The following is a 14,903-nucleotide window of genomic DNA, read 5'->3' as shown; positions in this document are numbered from 1 at the left end:
TTCCCAATCTTGAGCTCCTTAAAGACAACAGTGGCATCTTGGCAAATATTTAATAGTTGACTCTCCAGAAAGACAGTAGAATAGTCCTGATTGATCACGCTTGTCTATGTCCTGTCGTGTAGATACTCCCATGATGGGTGATTTCAAGAGTGGCTGTGTTTAACAACTGTCAAAATTCCTGAAAAGTTTCACATTCCAGATTCCAGAACACCACTGGAATCCATTTTTAATAGTCCATGTAGTACTCTCCTCTTTCATCCTAAACACTTTTCTTTGCTTAAAATAGATGTTAAGTAAATGTTTCCTGAATTGATTTAGGCAAGTCGATTGATGCTGTTGCTCCTTCACCACCGATCTTACAGCGGGGGTTATTTCTGGCAGTGATTCAGGCAACACTTGTACTTCTTCTCATTTCAGAGAGGTGGCCTTAGCCATCTCCGCCATGCCACACTGCACAGGCATGTGGGAATTTAAATAGATGGATTTATTCTGAATTGTGGTGAGGAACAAGTTGATGGTCTTAAGTTCAACAGCCTCATTAGAGAAGAATGTGATTGACTGTGATTTCAACAAAAACCAGAGAAGAAAGCCTAAATCACAGAGTCAAGGTTGTGTCTCTTCCAAGGAGATAGGTAGAAAAACCCTGTACAGTCTGGAGAGTTGAGAGGAGAGAAGGCTGCTGGCTCAGTTCCCATTTTATTTTCACCTTTTACTATTCTCAGTGTCTCACATTTGTAAAACTTTTGTGACTCACATTTTCAGATTGCAGCATCAGCATACTTTTCATTTTAGTTCATGTAATATAGTGCCAAACCTTGTTACCTCTGTTTTTATAATAAACTTGGAAGTTACGACTGTGCATTTTAATCCTGTCGTTCCTGTGATGACCAGCTTGTTCCATTTTGCACCCCGCCCCCTCCCATTTTAGAACCAAAAGTCCTAAATCCTCGGCCAGGTGTGGTGGCTCACTCCTGTAATCCGAGCACTTTGGGAGGCCAAGGTGGGGGGATCACTTGAGGCCAGCCTGGCCAACATGGTGAAACCCTGTCTCTACTGGAAACACAAAAATTAGCTGGGCATGGTGGCATGTGCCTGTAGTCCCAGCTGCTCTGGAGGCTAGGACAGGAGAATCATGTGAACCCAGGAGACAGAGATTGCAGTGAGCCGAGATCATGCCACTGAACTCTGGCCTGGGCAACACAGTAAGACTCTGTCTCAAAAAAAAGTCCCAAATCCTGGAAACTTCCTCAGTTCAGACAGAGACAGCTGGTCACCCTAGTTCCTATAAAGGTTGTGAGTTCTATCATGACTGCTTAGATATTTAAATCTGCAGTATACCTCCTATTGCAGATGTTTCAGAAGACACTGAATCAGTGACTAAAAGCATTAGAACTTCTTAAAAATTTGAGTTCACAAAATCTGTTATCTTCCAAACAGAAGCTTTCTTCAAAGGTCCTATCTTTCAGGCACTTTTATTAAATGAAAGAATACATGGGAACGTACTTTGGATAGGAGAAAATGCCACATGAGCACAAAATGCTGGTATTTATTTCTCATAAAGGTACACATTCCATTAATTATGTCTTTCACAACTCATCTTGGATTCTATAGAAATATAGCAACATGCTATGGTGGGATAACTAGTATCAAAATACTTTAACCAATTATAATTTTGTGTGGAGTGTGTATTGGAGGGCTTTACATGTAGTATGCAGAGTCTTGGCTTCCATGGATGAATATTCAGTGATTTGTCCTTGGTCGAGCAGTTGTTCATTGGCACTGTTGTGAAGCAGATTTGTGTTGTGAAGCAGCTACATGGGAGCTAGTTGGCAGGCGGCTTAGCGAGCTGTCCAGCACCCACCATTCCTAGCTTGGAGCTGTTGGACCCTCCTCACTGTCCGCAGAGATTTCCTGGTGGAAACGATGTGCTATAGTGGTGTCCACAATGTGTCACTTCATGTCACTGTCAGGATGTGTCCTCACAAAAATAGACATTTCTGCTGTAATGTGGCATCTGTGTTCATACCTGTGTTCAGCAGAATACTACATTAAAAGTTGCAGGGCTTTTGTGGTGGGGGAAGAAATAAAGTAAAGGGTAGTCCACTTCAAATATATTGAAATTGATAAGCGCTGCACTCAAAAAAGCAGTGAAAATAAAAATGCTAGTAGAGTTTACAGGTGAAATAAACTTGATATAGGTTGCGGCTGCCCAATTTTGGATGCAAGGGCAAAATGCTCAAGGATCCAGGAAGATTGTACAATAAACAGTCAATTCTAAGACAGAGCATGTTGCCAACCAAACCAAAAGGAAGCATGTGGGGTAAATAGGCAGCATGTGCTGTGCAGTAGTGCAGGCCTCTTGGGCTTGCATGCACTGTATTTATGTATCTTTCTCATGGCTGCTGTTACTTGGTGACTCAAAATAACATTGGAAAGAAGTCTCCCATGAACCAATATGACTTCTGGTTCATGCTGACATCATTCTGTATTAACCAAAATTATATGTGATCTAATTTATGCTACAGAAATGCATATTTTGTTTTGCAAATTTCTGCTAAATAAGATGGTTCACAAAACAGGTTCAAAGTTGTAGGCGACTGTATGTTTGGAATTCGAAACCCTAAGCATGAAAAACTGCTTCAATACATTAGATAATACTACCAGACAAGTTTTAATTTGGAAAAAAAAATATCCACCCAAAGTGGAGTCATATCTTCTCTAAAATCTTTTAATTAAAATCAGACATGAACCCTTGTGTTTCTCTAACTATTAAATACTTGGTTTTTAGTCATTTTATGAGATTTGTGTATATGCATTTTAAGTTGAGAAAAAATGCACACGCTGCTGAATGACTTTGTATTTGGTTTGTTTAAATATAGTTTAGTAGGACTGTAATATATAAGGAGGGTTAAGGGTCAGAATCCTATTTAATTAACTTATAACCACTTGGGAGTCAGTCACTTGTAAAGGTATGCTGAGCAAATAAGGTTTCAAATAACGTGAAATCTTTGAAAAGAATATGCCACCTTTGGTGAAGGCTTTTCTATTAACCTTGTCATTAAAACTGTTTCAATGAACTACTTCAGACCTCCCAGTTTTTATTTATTTATATGATATGTTTAATCTTTTTTAAAAATGATATATGTATACAATATTATATGATTGTTTACAAAAAAAGAAAAGATTAAATGTGTCTTAGTGTATCTAAGAAGACCTAAATCAGTACTTTTCCCTATGCTTGTTTTCCCATTGACTGAGAGAGGAAGAAATCCCAGAATTGCCATTATTTTGTCCATGTGTGTCTAAAATATGACCAGTGTTTTCCATTTGCATAAATCTGATTTAATAAACAGTCACACCATTAAAATAGAACATTCTTTTCAATGAAGGCTAATTACACATCATACAATGCCTAGTCTTTAATGAGGATTTCAACAAATGTTCGTTGATAATGATGATTATTAAAATGATATGTTAAGTCTGTCTCCTCATGTGAGAAATGCTTTGTTTTGAAATGTTAGACTTACAGCTTTGCCTAAAAAATTTTTAATTAAAATCACCACTTTGGCATGAAGCTTAAAATGTGCAAAGTTGCTGCAATTAGTGCATTGTGCATCCATATGGATGTTACCAAACAGCTTTCAACTTAAAGGATTTGGGCTATTTTGAATGATGGGCCTTCTGTTAAGCTTAAAACAAAGCCCGTCTATCTCTGCATTCATTTTAATTAATATTCTCTTGCTGGTCTCAAAGATGTGTTCTCTTCTAGGGAGAAGAAGCTGATTATCGTAAATCAGAAATAAGTTACAGAAGTAGGTTTGACTAATTTTCTACTTCCTTCTGTTTCATACCATTTCCTCTGACCCCTACCCCCTTCTCAAGAAGCCTCAATGCAGTGTCAGAGAAACTGGAAAACACTAATTTCAGATATTCTAAAAGAAAACCTGTATTTCTAGCCAAATTATAACACATTAAATTCACTCAAAGAATAAGGAAATTAAGCTGTCCCAGATTTTCTGAATTCAGTATAAAGTTTAAAATGTACCACTTTGAGTCCAGCATCCATATAAAATCTACAGTATAAAATTTGACTATGTTATATACAAATACATGTATATATATGTATTTGATATTTTCACTTTAGAGAGGTTTGTGCTTGCCTAGGTGCTTACAGTTGAACAACCTTATGTGTGGACTTAATTCTCTATAATAGGAAACGCTACTTGAAGATGAATTAGATCCAAAGATTTGTTTGTTTTTCTTGGTATTTTAAGCAAAACCAAACTCAAAGTGGCACCGTCTTGTAAGTGTGTTTTTTTCTTTTTCCGGGACATTGTTCATGTGAAACCTTATTGACATGGTACTTGGGGAAGGGAAGCTTTCTGGACTTTGTTCTCGACAAAATCAGAATAAATTCTTTAAACAGTTACGTGCTTTAGTTAAGGCCCTGGTTTTCCGACTGTTCAAACATCTCCCCTACAACCAATCTCCATATACCTTTCAGAAGGATATTTACTCCAGTGGTCACTGGGATCCTCTGACTGCCTGGGTGCCCAAGTAAGACGCATTTTGAATGCTTGTTTAAAGGGCATACAGCTAAAATGATTTTTTAAATTTTCGTTAAACTCTTAAGAATAGGCTAAATGTGAAAAATTACAAAGCAGAATTGTAATTTACCAGAACATGTGGGTAGAATAATTCATCCAACATATGACTGGAAAGGCACAAAATCAGTAAGTCCACTATAGAACACCACCATGGTCCTGTTTTTCTCTTTCATTCTATCATTGTGGAAACCCATTACACATCCACCAAATTTGACACAAAGATATCCTAATTTTTTCATTATTACCTGGATTATTTATTTTTATTTCCTTTTTGAAAGCATGTAATTAATTGCATGCCTATCTTTAAATGCCTCCTTATATATCAATATTTTGAATTCTACATTTGAGAAGGAGGTTGGAATGAGTTTTGTTCTAAAGCTAATACATAAAGCTAAATTTGGTCAAATTATAATTGTTTTTTTCTTGAAGAGAACCTAAACGTGTTATAGTTTTATACTATCTTTACTGTTATGAGGTAGCTTTCTTTCTGTCAAATGTTAGTATTTTTTTTCTTCTCTGTTAGGCATATTTACAAAGAAGTCTCTTAAATAGAAATGAGCGGATTACCTCACAGCTTCACATACATCCTGGAGAATATCCTGTTCACAATTTAGGCGATGAAAGGAAAACCTACAGTTGTTTTAATTTGGAACCAAAATAATCACTTCTCTCCAGTGAGGCTTAGAGGGGGAAAAAATGTGCCAGAGTTGTCTTGTAGAAAAAAGAGTACTTTGAGGAAGGGCAATGCAGCAGAAAAAATAAAAATAATAAAACACAGTCAAACAAACGCAGAACCTTAGAGTGCATAAATAGGCCAGTGAAACGCAGACCACCTGATCACATTGAAGCACCCTGAGCGGGGGTCCTCAGCAATGTTGTCCCTCCGGCGTGTAAACTGCATGCATGTGTGTAGGGGTGTGTGTGTGTATGTACACACAGAGATTTAACAGGGAGCACAGAGGGAATTAGAAAGAGCCTGGCTCGTTTTTAATTTGGGTCTGTTTGCTTGCATTTAGCACTTAAGGGCTTCTACATTCAGTTCGCTCAAAAGAGTGATGAAGCACTCCTTGCTTATGCCTCAAATCAGAAATGCATGAAGTGCAGCTGCAGAGATAATACATTTTCCCCAAAGGCTTTGGCTGAGCAAATTAGGTGTCAATGGGGTGCCTGCGCAGGCAGTACTCTCTCTAATTAGTCTCTTGAGCCTAGTTGGTGGCGGGTATGAGATGATCTAATCAATTGGTGTGTGTCTGATGGCTCGTGTAAAAATCCTACCAGGCAGACTCTCTCCCACAGGTCACCCACCTGCACAGCGGGACTGCTCATTTTCATTTTTCATCTCCTCCATCACATGATGCTGACAGTTGGTTTTAAGAAAATTGAATCCAAAAAATATCTAGTTCATAGGGCACATGGGTCAGAACAAAGTTGCATTATGGGTACCAGCGATCCAATTAATTAATATTTATAGCCAAGAAGCTCTATGTAGATATTTCTGAATAAGGATTTTATCAATCAAATCCAATTTCTTGTTTAAAACATTCATTTCTAGAGAGAAAGAACATTGTAAAAGCTGAAAGCAAGATAAAAATGGCATCCATTAATCTTATGATTTATATACCTATGAGTGGCTATGCACATAGTTGAGCTTATAATTCATATTCACTGTTAATTTGTATTGCGCATGCAACATATTTTAATAATAAAGGTAAGGGAAAGGTTTACATTGATATATTTTGCTTCCCTGTGATTCCCTCTCTCCTTCCACCTAAATCCCCACTTATCAAGTGCATGATTGCATTTAGATTTTCTTAAAAATTTTCCAGCAAAAACTGACCTACCTTATATGTACTCATTGAAAATTGAAGCTGATGCTGCCCAAGGAGGGAGAAGGGACATTCCATGCTGCTGGCTGACAGCACCAGGCAGGGTAGCTGGTACAATTTGGGCCATTCGGAGTCATCTCACAGAGATGTGAAAGAGTCTGCCTCTCATTGGCACCTCCCTTCTAAATGTCTAAGCCCAAACCTAAATAATGGGCTTATCATAATCACTGTGTTCACTGTTTATCATCCGGTTACTATTATTACATATTATCCTTTATTATGCAATTCTGTTTATGCCCTAGGTTAGGTACGTGTGATTCTCTTAGAGATTACACTCGAAGAATCAGGACAAGGCAAGAACAAGCATCATCGATGTCTAAAAAACATCTTAAGCCAACAGGATAGTAAATATGCCATTGACTGTGGTGACAACATAGTTTATTGTTACATGAAGTTAGATGTACTAGAAATCAAATCATTCCTTTCAAATATAATGTCATGGAGTTAAAAAAAAAAAAAGTAAGTTTTGCCTACAGGAAGGTGTTAATCCTACCAACCATCCTCAGGCTGGTGGTGTATCTGTGGATGGCCTGCTCTGTGTGCAGTACTGTGCTACTTCACAGGCATCACATTTGCCTTCAGTGAATGTGCCATAAGGAACTCTACATATAAGAACATATTTCACCCCCAAGTTTTCTGATTCTACAGTTTCCCCTTTATTCATTCAGCAACTGTATATTGAGTGCCTGAGCCAGGCCTGGGCTGTGCTCTGGGGACACAGCAGTCAACAAAATCAAGCTTAAGAACATACTGATACCACCTGTCCCCTGACTTGCTCTTTCATAGGAAGTGTCTTCACACTTCAGGAGGGACTAAATGAAGTCTCTGGTTCAGGCGGTCATTGTGGGTACCAGGTCTCCATTCTGTTGATTAAAGTGGTTAAAGAGGGGAGAGCCAGGAAAGACTACATCATTTGGATATAGTTGTAGGAACTCCATGCCTGGGCAAGCAGATACCAGGACAGACCTAAAGCTCCCATTTAGCTGGGGTGGGCAGGCTTCCAGGAAGAGCTGGAATCTCAACTGCTGTTTAAAGTACATGGAAGAAAAAGGACAATTTTGTCATCTGCTTAATAAAAATATCAAGGCTGATAGTGGGGTTGAGGATTGGCTGAGGATGCCTGTGGATAAATGTGCTTGAAATACTGTGAGGATGAGTGCTCTCTCTTCTTCATATCATGGTCCTCAAGAAAGATGCCAGTGCCTAGATCAGAATGCATAGTTACATGGAGCAGCATGTAGAGCACGTTATTTCATTTCCCTGAAAGAACAAGGGTAGGCTGGGGACAAAGGACGTTGTTCCCATGTAATTATTTTTGCTAGGGTGGTGAGTTCTTTAAGAAGAGGCTTGATAGAGGCATATCTGCACAATCAAGCAAGGATGAGGAGTGGTCAAGTGAGCCTCATGGAGAACTACCTATAGGCAGCAAGGATTTGAGATAATAACTGTTGGGATATAGAGGTAGCAAAGGTCCTATGTGTGGTATCCATCTACCCCCAGGCCTCTCCTAGAAACTTAAGAAAGGGCTTTTGTTTACATTTGGCTCAGTCACTGAGAACAGAACTCTCAAAAATAGATGGTTACCCCTACCTCATACCATTTACAAAACTTCACTCAAAATGGACCAAAGATCTAAATGCAAGGGCTAAAACTATAAGACTCTTAGAAGAAAACATAGGGGTAAATCTTCAAAACCTTGGATTTCACAATGGATTTTTAGATATAACACCAGAAGTATAAGCAACAAAGGAAAAAAAAGGATAAATTGGACTTTGCCAAAATTAAAAACTTTTGTACATCAAAGGACACAGTTAACAGAGTGAAAAGGCAACCTATGGACTCAGAGAAAAATCATACTATAAGGGATTAATATCCATAATTTATAAAGAACTCCTACAACTCAGCAACAAAAATACAACCCAATTTAAAAATGAGCAAAGGACTTGAATAGATATTTCTCCAAAGAAGATATTGATATGGCCAACAACCACATGAAAGGGTCCCCAACAGCCTGGCCATGGTGGCTCATGCCTGTAATCCCAGCACTTTGGGAGGCCAAGGCAGGTAGATGGTTTGAGCCCAGGAGTTCAGGACCAGCCTGGACAACATGGTGAACCCCTGTCTCTACAAATACAAAAAATTAGCCAGGCATGGTGATGTGTGCCTGTAGTCCCAGCTACTTGGGAGGCTGTGATAGGAAGATCAGCTGAGCCCAGGAAAGTCAAGGCTGCAGTGAGCTAGGATTACATCACTGCACTCTAGCTTGGGTGACAGAGCAAGACTCTGTCAAAAAAAAAAAAAAAAAAAGGTGCCCAACATCATCGATCATTAGGGAAATGCAAGTGCAAATCAGTTGATACCCACTAGGATGGCTATAATTTTTTTAAAACAAACAAATGTTTTGGCGAAATTGGAACCCTTGTACATTCCTGATGGGAATGTGAAATGGTACAGTCATGATGGAAAACAGTTTGGTATTTCCTCAAAAAGTTAAACATAAATTTCCATATGACTTACCAATTCCACTCCTAGATATATACCCAAAAGAATGGAAAACAGTGTTTAAACAAATACTTGTACATGACTATTCAGAGCACCACTATTCACTGTTAGCCAAAAGTTGAAACAACACAAATGTACATCAACCAATGAATGGATAAACCAACTGTAGTATATTCATACAACAGAATATTATTCAACCCTAAAAAACAATGAAGTACTGATTCATGCTACAACATGGATGAACTTCAAAAACATGCTAAGTGAAAAAAGCTAGACAAAGTGGGTAACATGTTGCGTGATTCCGTTTGTGTAAAATGTTGAGAATAGGTAAATCCATAGAGACAGAAACATTAGTATTAATAGTTGTCAGGAACTGGGACAAGGAGAGAATGGGGAGTGACTGCTTAAAGGATATAGGATCTCCTTTGGGGGTGATGAAAATGTTTTGGAACTAAATAGAGATGATAATTGCACAACATTGTGAATGTACTAAATGCCACTAAATTATATTCTTTTAAATGGTTAGTTTTGTTTTATGTAAATTTTGCTTCAATTTTAAAAAATAATGGAAAGTTAATATGCCAGAAACTCATCATAGTAAGTGGGGAAAATGAGCAGATGGTGGGGATGATACTATTTCTTTTTTTCTTTCTTTTTTTTTTTTGTTTGAGAGGGAGTCTTGCTCTATTGCCCAGGCTGGGGTATGTGGCACAATATCAGCTCACTGCAATCTCCACCTTCTGGGTTCAAGCGATTCTCCTGCCTCAGCCTCCCGAGTAGCTGGGACTACAGGTACACGCCACCACTCCTGGCTAATTTTTGTATTTTTAGTAGAGATGGGGTTTCACCATGTTGGCCAGGATGGTCTCGATCTCCTGACGTCGTGATCCGCCCATCTCGGTCTCCCAAAGTGCTGGGATTACAGGCGTGAGCCACCGTGCCCGGCCACTATTCCAATGGCTCCTGAGCGTAAGAGTGGAATTTCTGCTCTCTGGACAAGGTATTGCTAGGTTGCTGCTATGCAGGGGTGATGTCCTTGATGCCACAGCCTGTGTGGGCAGCAGCAGGACAGGTGCACTGTGAAGTCTCAAAAAAAAGGACAAAACCTTTGGGATCAGGCACCATCCAGGGTTCCCCCTGCATCTGGGAAGATGACTCTATGGCCCCGTAGCTGGGGACACAAAGGCCTCACCAGGCCTTAGTGACCAGCAGCTTCTAAACTTAGCTAAGGAACTGGTTCTGGGACTCAGTGCAGCTAATGAACCGATTCCTCAGCTATGCGCCTTGAACCTGGGAGTGTTCCCACCTATCCTGGCAAGGCATTCTTTTCCCATCCTGGAGACTCAATGAAAATGCTTACGGGCCAAAAAGAAGTATGGAAAGAGGCAGAGTGAAGCTTCCCTCTTTTTGCTTGAACCATTCACCCACAAGTTGTTATTGTTTTGAGCAGGCATTATTGGAAACATGCAGTCCTATACAGGATGTTGGGAAGAGGCTGCCAATTCAGGTCACACTGGCCAATTTTCTTTCTGCTGAAACTGAAATAATGATAATAGGCAACCAAGGAATTATATACAGCTGAATTATTTTAAAAGCATGTATGTGATCCATTTTTCTATTTCATGTTCATAAAAATGAACATAGTGATATGTCCTTTTAATGGTCTGTATGATGCTACAGGCACTTAATTAAGACCAGTATTATTACTAATGATTTAGGGAAGGAAATTTGCTGAATTTCTTTTTCTCTAAATAATCTAAGGGGAAGATAGACCAATTCAATTGGTGGAGTTAAATGATTTTAAGAGAGGAAAGTGTAGTCAGAACATTTGTTCATCATATTAGAAGGATTTTTTTGGTTAAGGAAACTATTCTGCTTCATATTTATGTGTTTGGAGTGGCTGTAGGGAACATCAGTGGGCTCACTTTGGACTGACCAATTTTGATGTCTCATGTAATTTAGGAAAAATGAATGGTGTCGATTTTTTATATAACAATTTTCTATTTTCCTCCTTCCAGGATTAAGTTGTCATCATTCTGGGAAGAAAAAAAAAACGTTAATGAGGAGGCCAATAATATGAAGGGAATCATGGATCAGTTTTCTTTCGCTCCCTGTGGTGGATTTCACTTACAAGAAAATTGAAGCTGGCAAGACCCTGTTTTCTCTGCAATTTATTTAAAACCTTGCACGCATTTGGATACCTTGTGATTTCCAAGAACTATGTGAAGATTAAGCTTTGCTTACTGATACATGGCATGTATTCTTTTCAGTCTTTTGTGTTTGATTTTGTTTGATTTCCCTCTGCAGCGCAGTGTCTCTGTAAAGGTTTTTATGCTTTCACCAGCCATGTCTTAAATACATTAAGACAACACATTTGGTGTTCACACTTCTTCAGTAATGTCTGTACTTGAAAGCCACAGAGTGGCATAAAACAACGTGTATTTTCTTTGAGAGCAGTGCACATTTTGCAACCACTAGGAGGGAAATTTTCTGCTAAAGCAAACCCCTGTTCTCTGACTTGACAACTTGGCCCCTGACTATGAGGCCCCACCTGTTGCTTACCTTTTGAGGTAATTTTGCAAATGTGGTTTTTTTACTTGGAAATAACTGCACATTTATATATAGGATATTGGACTCTGCTTAGCATTCGCAAGCCACATAGCATGACTGTTTTTTGAATAGGTTGGAATTGAAAAAACAATTATCAAATGTTAAGAACAAAGACAGGGATAAATTGCTTACATTTCAACCTCTGGAGATTGAGGTAACTTTTTGTGTCTGGGTCTTGTCAACATCTTATTTTTTCCATCCATTCTGTTACACTTTGTATTTTCTAACTGTAGAAAAGAGTGAAGAACAGAATGTTTTAAATCTGGTGCAAAAGAACTATATCTGTTGGATGAGTCTTGAAAGCAATCTTGGCCTGTTAAGGCTTACAAAGTAAATTACAAAGTGATCCAGTTCAAAGTTTGCTCAGTTACAACAAAGCACCTTTAAAAAGAAAGTACATTTTAAAAAAACATTCCAAGCCAGTTGGAAGACATCACTGGGTTCCTTACTTTAAGACATCTCCTGGAATAACTGTTCAAATGCAGGTTTTAGAAACAATGCAGGAATCTTGCTTTAAAGATGGAAAAGTGAATGGCTCAGCTTCCCTTACTCAAGGAGTTGAGGGACCTTGGAGGATGAAGGCGAGTATGTGACACTGGGGAAAAGTGGACCAGGCATGTCTTTTGCTTTGATCTGGAGGGAGGGCTGCCTGATGCAGGCCGGCTCCCGGTGGGGCAGGCCTCGCTGCAGAATGCCCAGTAGTACTGCGGCCAAGGGGGCAGTTAGGAGACTTCATCTAAGGCATGAAACTTGGATTCTCTGTACACAAATTCCTATGGAAATACCTTCATGTACACTGTCTTACATTTTCCTATTAGTCAGAAAGAAGGAGAGAATGAGTGAGTTCTTGAAATGTGTCCCACTGTTTTAGGATCAAGACTAGGAATTAGGATCCAGGTTGACAAGGACTTTTTCTGAGAGTTGGGTGAGGGTAAAGCTTTTGTATAATCAAGCTCAATACACCAAGGAAACTGGACCCAGAATTCCTAAACTTTAAAATGGTACTGTCTCCGGAGTGGAGTATGGGTGGTTATGTCATAGTCATAGTTCATCCTACCCAGATGTAGCATTCATTGTAAACTTTTAAGTGCTAAGCAAGGAATTATTTACTGATTGGTTTTAAAGACAGCAGAAAATACCCAAGTGAAGAATGTCTACTGTTTGCTACCTAGAAATCTTTTCCGTTCCTCTTTCATACATTCCAACCCACTGGAAGTCTTTAGAGGTATTTAGATTTAAAATATACTTAAATTAGGATTTCTTAAAGAAAATATAGGGAGAAAACTTTACATGCTGTTAAAAATGACCTTTCCTGTGATTTGTTTTGAATCATTCATTTGGAGAAGACATGACTTTTGTATTTCACTAAGTTTAAAGCAAGAGCAACTGATGATTAAATGTTGCTTTTTAATAAGGTTTTTAACTTGAAAATATTTAATGTTGAAAGACTTCAATTAGGGCTATTAGAGTTATATGTCCCTGTCACAGGCAACTTCTTCGAAGAAGTGAAATATAACACTACTCAGTGGAGGGAGAAATCTGTTTTGTTACAGAGACATACCTCTCAGAAGGTCAGGAGGTTTTGAGTACCCTATCCTTGCCATCCATACAGGAAATCCGAAGTTTGGGGGGTGTGTGTGTGTGTGTGTCTCCCCCGTCTCTCTCTTTCTTTCTCCCTGTCTCCCCCGTCTCTCTCTTTCTTTCTCCCTCCTCTCCTCTGTCTCTTTCTCCCCCAAATCCCTCTCGCTCCCTCCCTCCCTCTCTCCTTCCCCTATTTGCAATCATATTCTCCCTCTGCTTCTTTTCTCTTCTGCCCTCTTTGTGGACAGTCATGAAAATCAATTCAGACTGTGTTCATTAGCAGATTTATTATTCTATTGAGAAAGTGCTGGAATGTTTTGTGAGATTATTTTTGTATGAAGGAATAGCTTGAACTCAAACAGATGGTAAGAGTAGTACAAACACCTTTAGCACATCACTGCACGCACAGTATTCTGAAAGGAGATTTGACACTTAATTCCCATTTTCTTAAAAGAACAGTTTTGTTGACTTAAAAATATAAGATACATAGGATGTGAAAAAAAAAATGTTTGCAGTGCTCAGCAAAAAATAGGGTACATAAAGCAGGGTGGCTGTCCATCCACTGATGCTGGGGTGAGAAGCGATTTCTACCTCCCAAGAGTGATTAGAAAGTTTCCAGGAGCACCTCCAGGCTTGCAAAGAAAGTGAGGCCTCTTGGTATCCTTTCGTCAGTGTGTATATGACAGCCAGTATAATCAATACCCTAGGTTATGTGTCTATATAAGATACTCATCTGTGAATATTATTGGTTTTGTAATCTTTGTTATATAAGAGGATGTTTAGGCTGTATATACCGGGGTAGATTACTGCCTGCCCCCTATACATAGGAATATGCTGCATAATTGCGCATAACTTCCATCTCCCTTACTGGCTTGTAGGAAGAGGAAACTGTATATGTTACTGCCTTGTAATTTTCTTATACACCAAAAACACACAAAAAAAATCAATAAAATAAGCAATCTTCTATTCTCATTCCTTTTCCCACAGCAGCATATTTTAGAGGCACATACAAAACCTACATTCTCTAGTTGGGAGTGGATTTTTTAAATTTTCCTTTTATCTTTTATTATTTTTTGTATGATGCACTGAGATGTGTACTTTCTAACAGGGGATTGGTACCCAAGAAACGTGGTAGCATTATTCAGAAAACTATTATACTTTCAAATGACACATAGTAAGGAGAATGGAATAATACATGTTGCATATTTGTTACCAGTTGTAATTTGTCTGTATTATGAAAGATGTAATGGTTTGTCAGCTGTCACTGTTGTTTTCTTGTAACATGATATGGAATAAAGTATAGCAGAATCTCAGTACACGTTCTAGGTACATCTTCTTGGTGAATGCCTTCTTGGTGAATGCATATACCATATCAAAGAAACATTGACTTAAAAACCTCTTGAACACAACCACTCTTACACAGTGAAATAAGAGAACAAATACACAATATGTGGGAAGGAATAAGTTAGGTGGAGTGGTCCAGGAGTCTGTTAAACCATCCTCTTTCCTTGATTTGCTGTGCCAAATTTATGTAAAGGAGTAGAGGCCATGTGAAACAGATCCACGAGCTGCAGGATCTTCACAGTTCCCCCGGCCTCTTCCTGATGTTCACACATGTCACATGTTTTGCGCATCTCAGATGCATCTGGAGCCTTTCCGGTTTTGTTTAATGGCAGCCCTATTTATCTTTTATTGCCTCCTTCTCTATTTTTTGCAC

At 38.8% G+C, this 14,903-nt stretch overlaps 1 protein-coding gene across 4 annotated transcripts in view; it reads left to right on the top strand.

Moving 5' to 3' along the window:
- The window catches only part of CDK14 (cyclin-dependent kinase 14), a 603,701-nt gene extending 589,199 nt beyond the window's left edge, over nt 1-14,502 (top strand). For 3 of the 4 annotated variants that reach the window (XM_011996010.1, XM_011996011.1, XM_011996012.1), the window contains one exon: nt 11,014-13,231. The gene's annotated coding sequence lies outside the window, so the exon portion shown is untranslated. Of the gene's footprint in view, nt 1-11,013 lie in introns of all 4 variants that reach the window. The other variant, XM_011996009.1, reaches the window with a different exon arrangement.
- The last annotated feature ends 401 nt before the right edge of the window (nt 14,503-14,903 follow it).

Source organism: Mandrillus leucophaeus, unplaced genomic scaffold (assembly GCF_000951045.1).
Source record: "Mandrillus leucophaeus isolate KB7577 unplaced genomic scaffold, Mleu.le_1.0 Scaffold50, whole genome shotgun sequence".
Taxonomy (NCBI): Eukaryota; Metazoa; Chordata; class Mammalia; order Primates; family Cercopithecidae; genus Mandrillus; species Mandrillus leucophaeus.
Note: the sequence above shows the minus strand (reverse complement) of the source record. Positions and strands in the feature narration are given on the sequence as shown.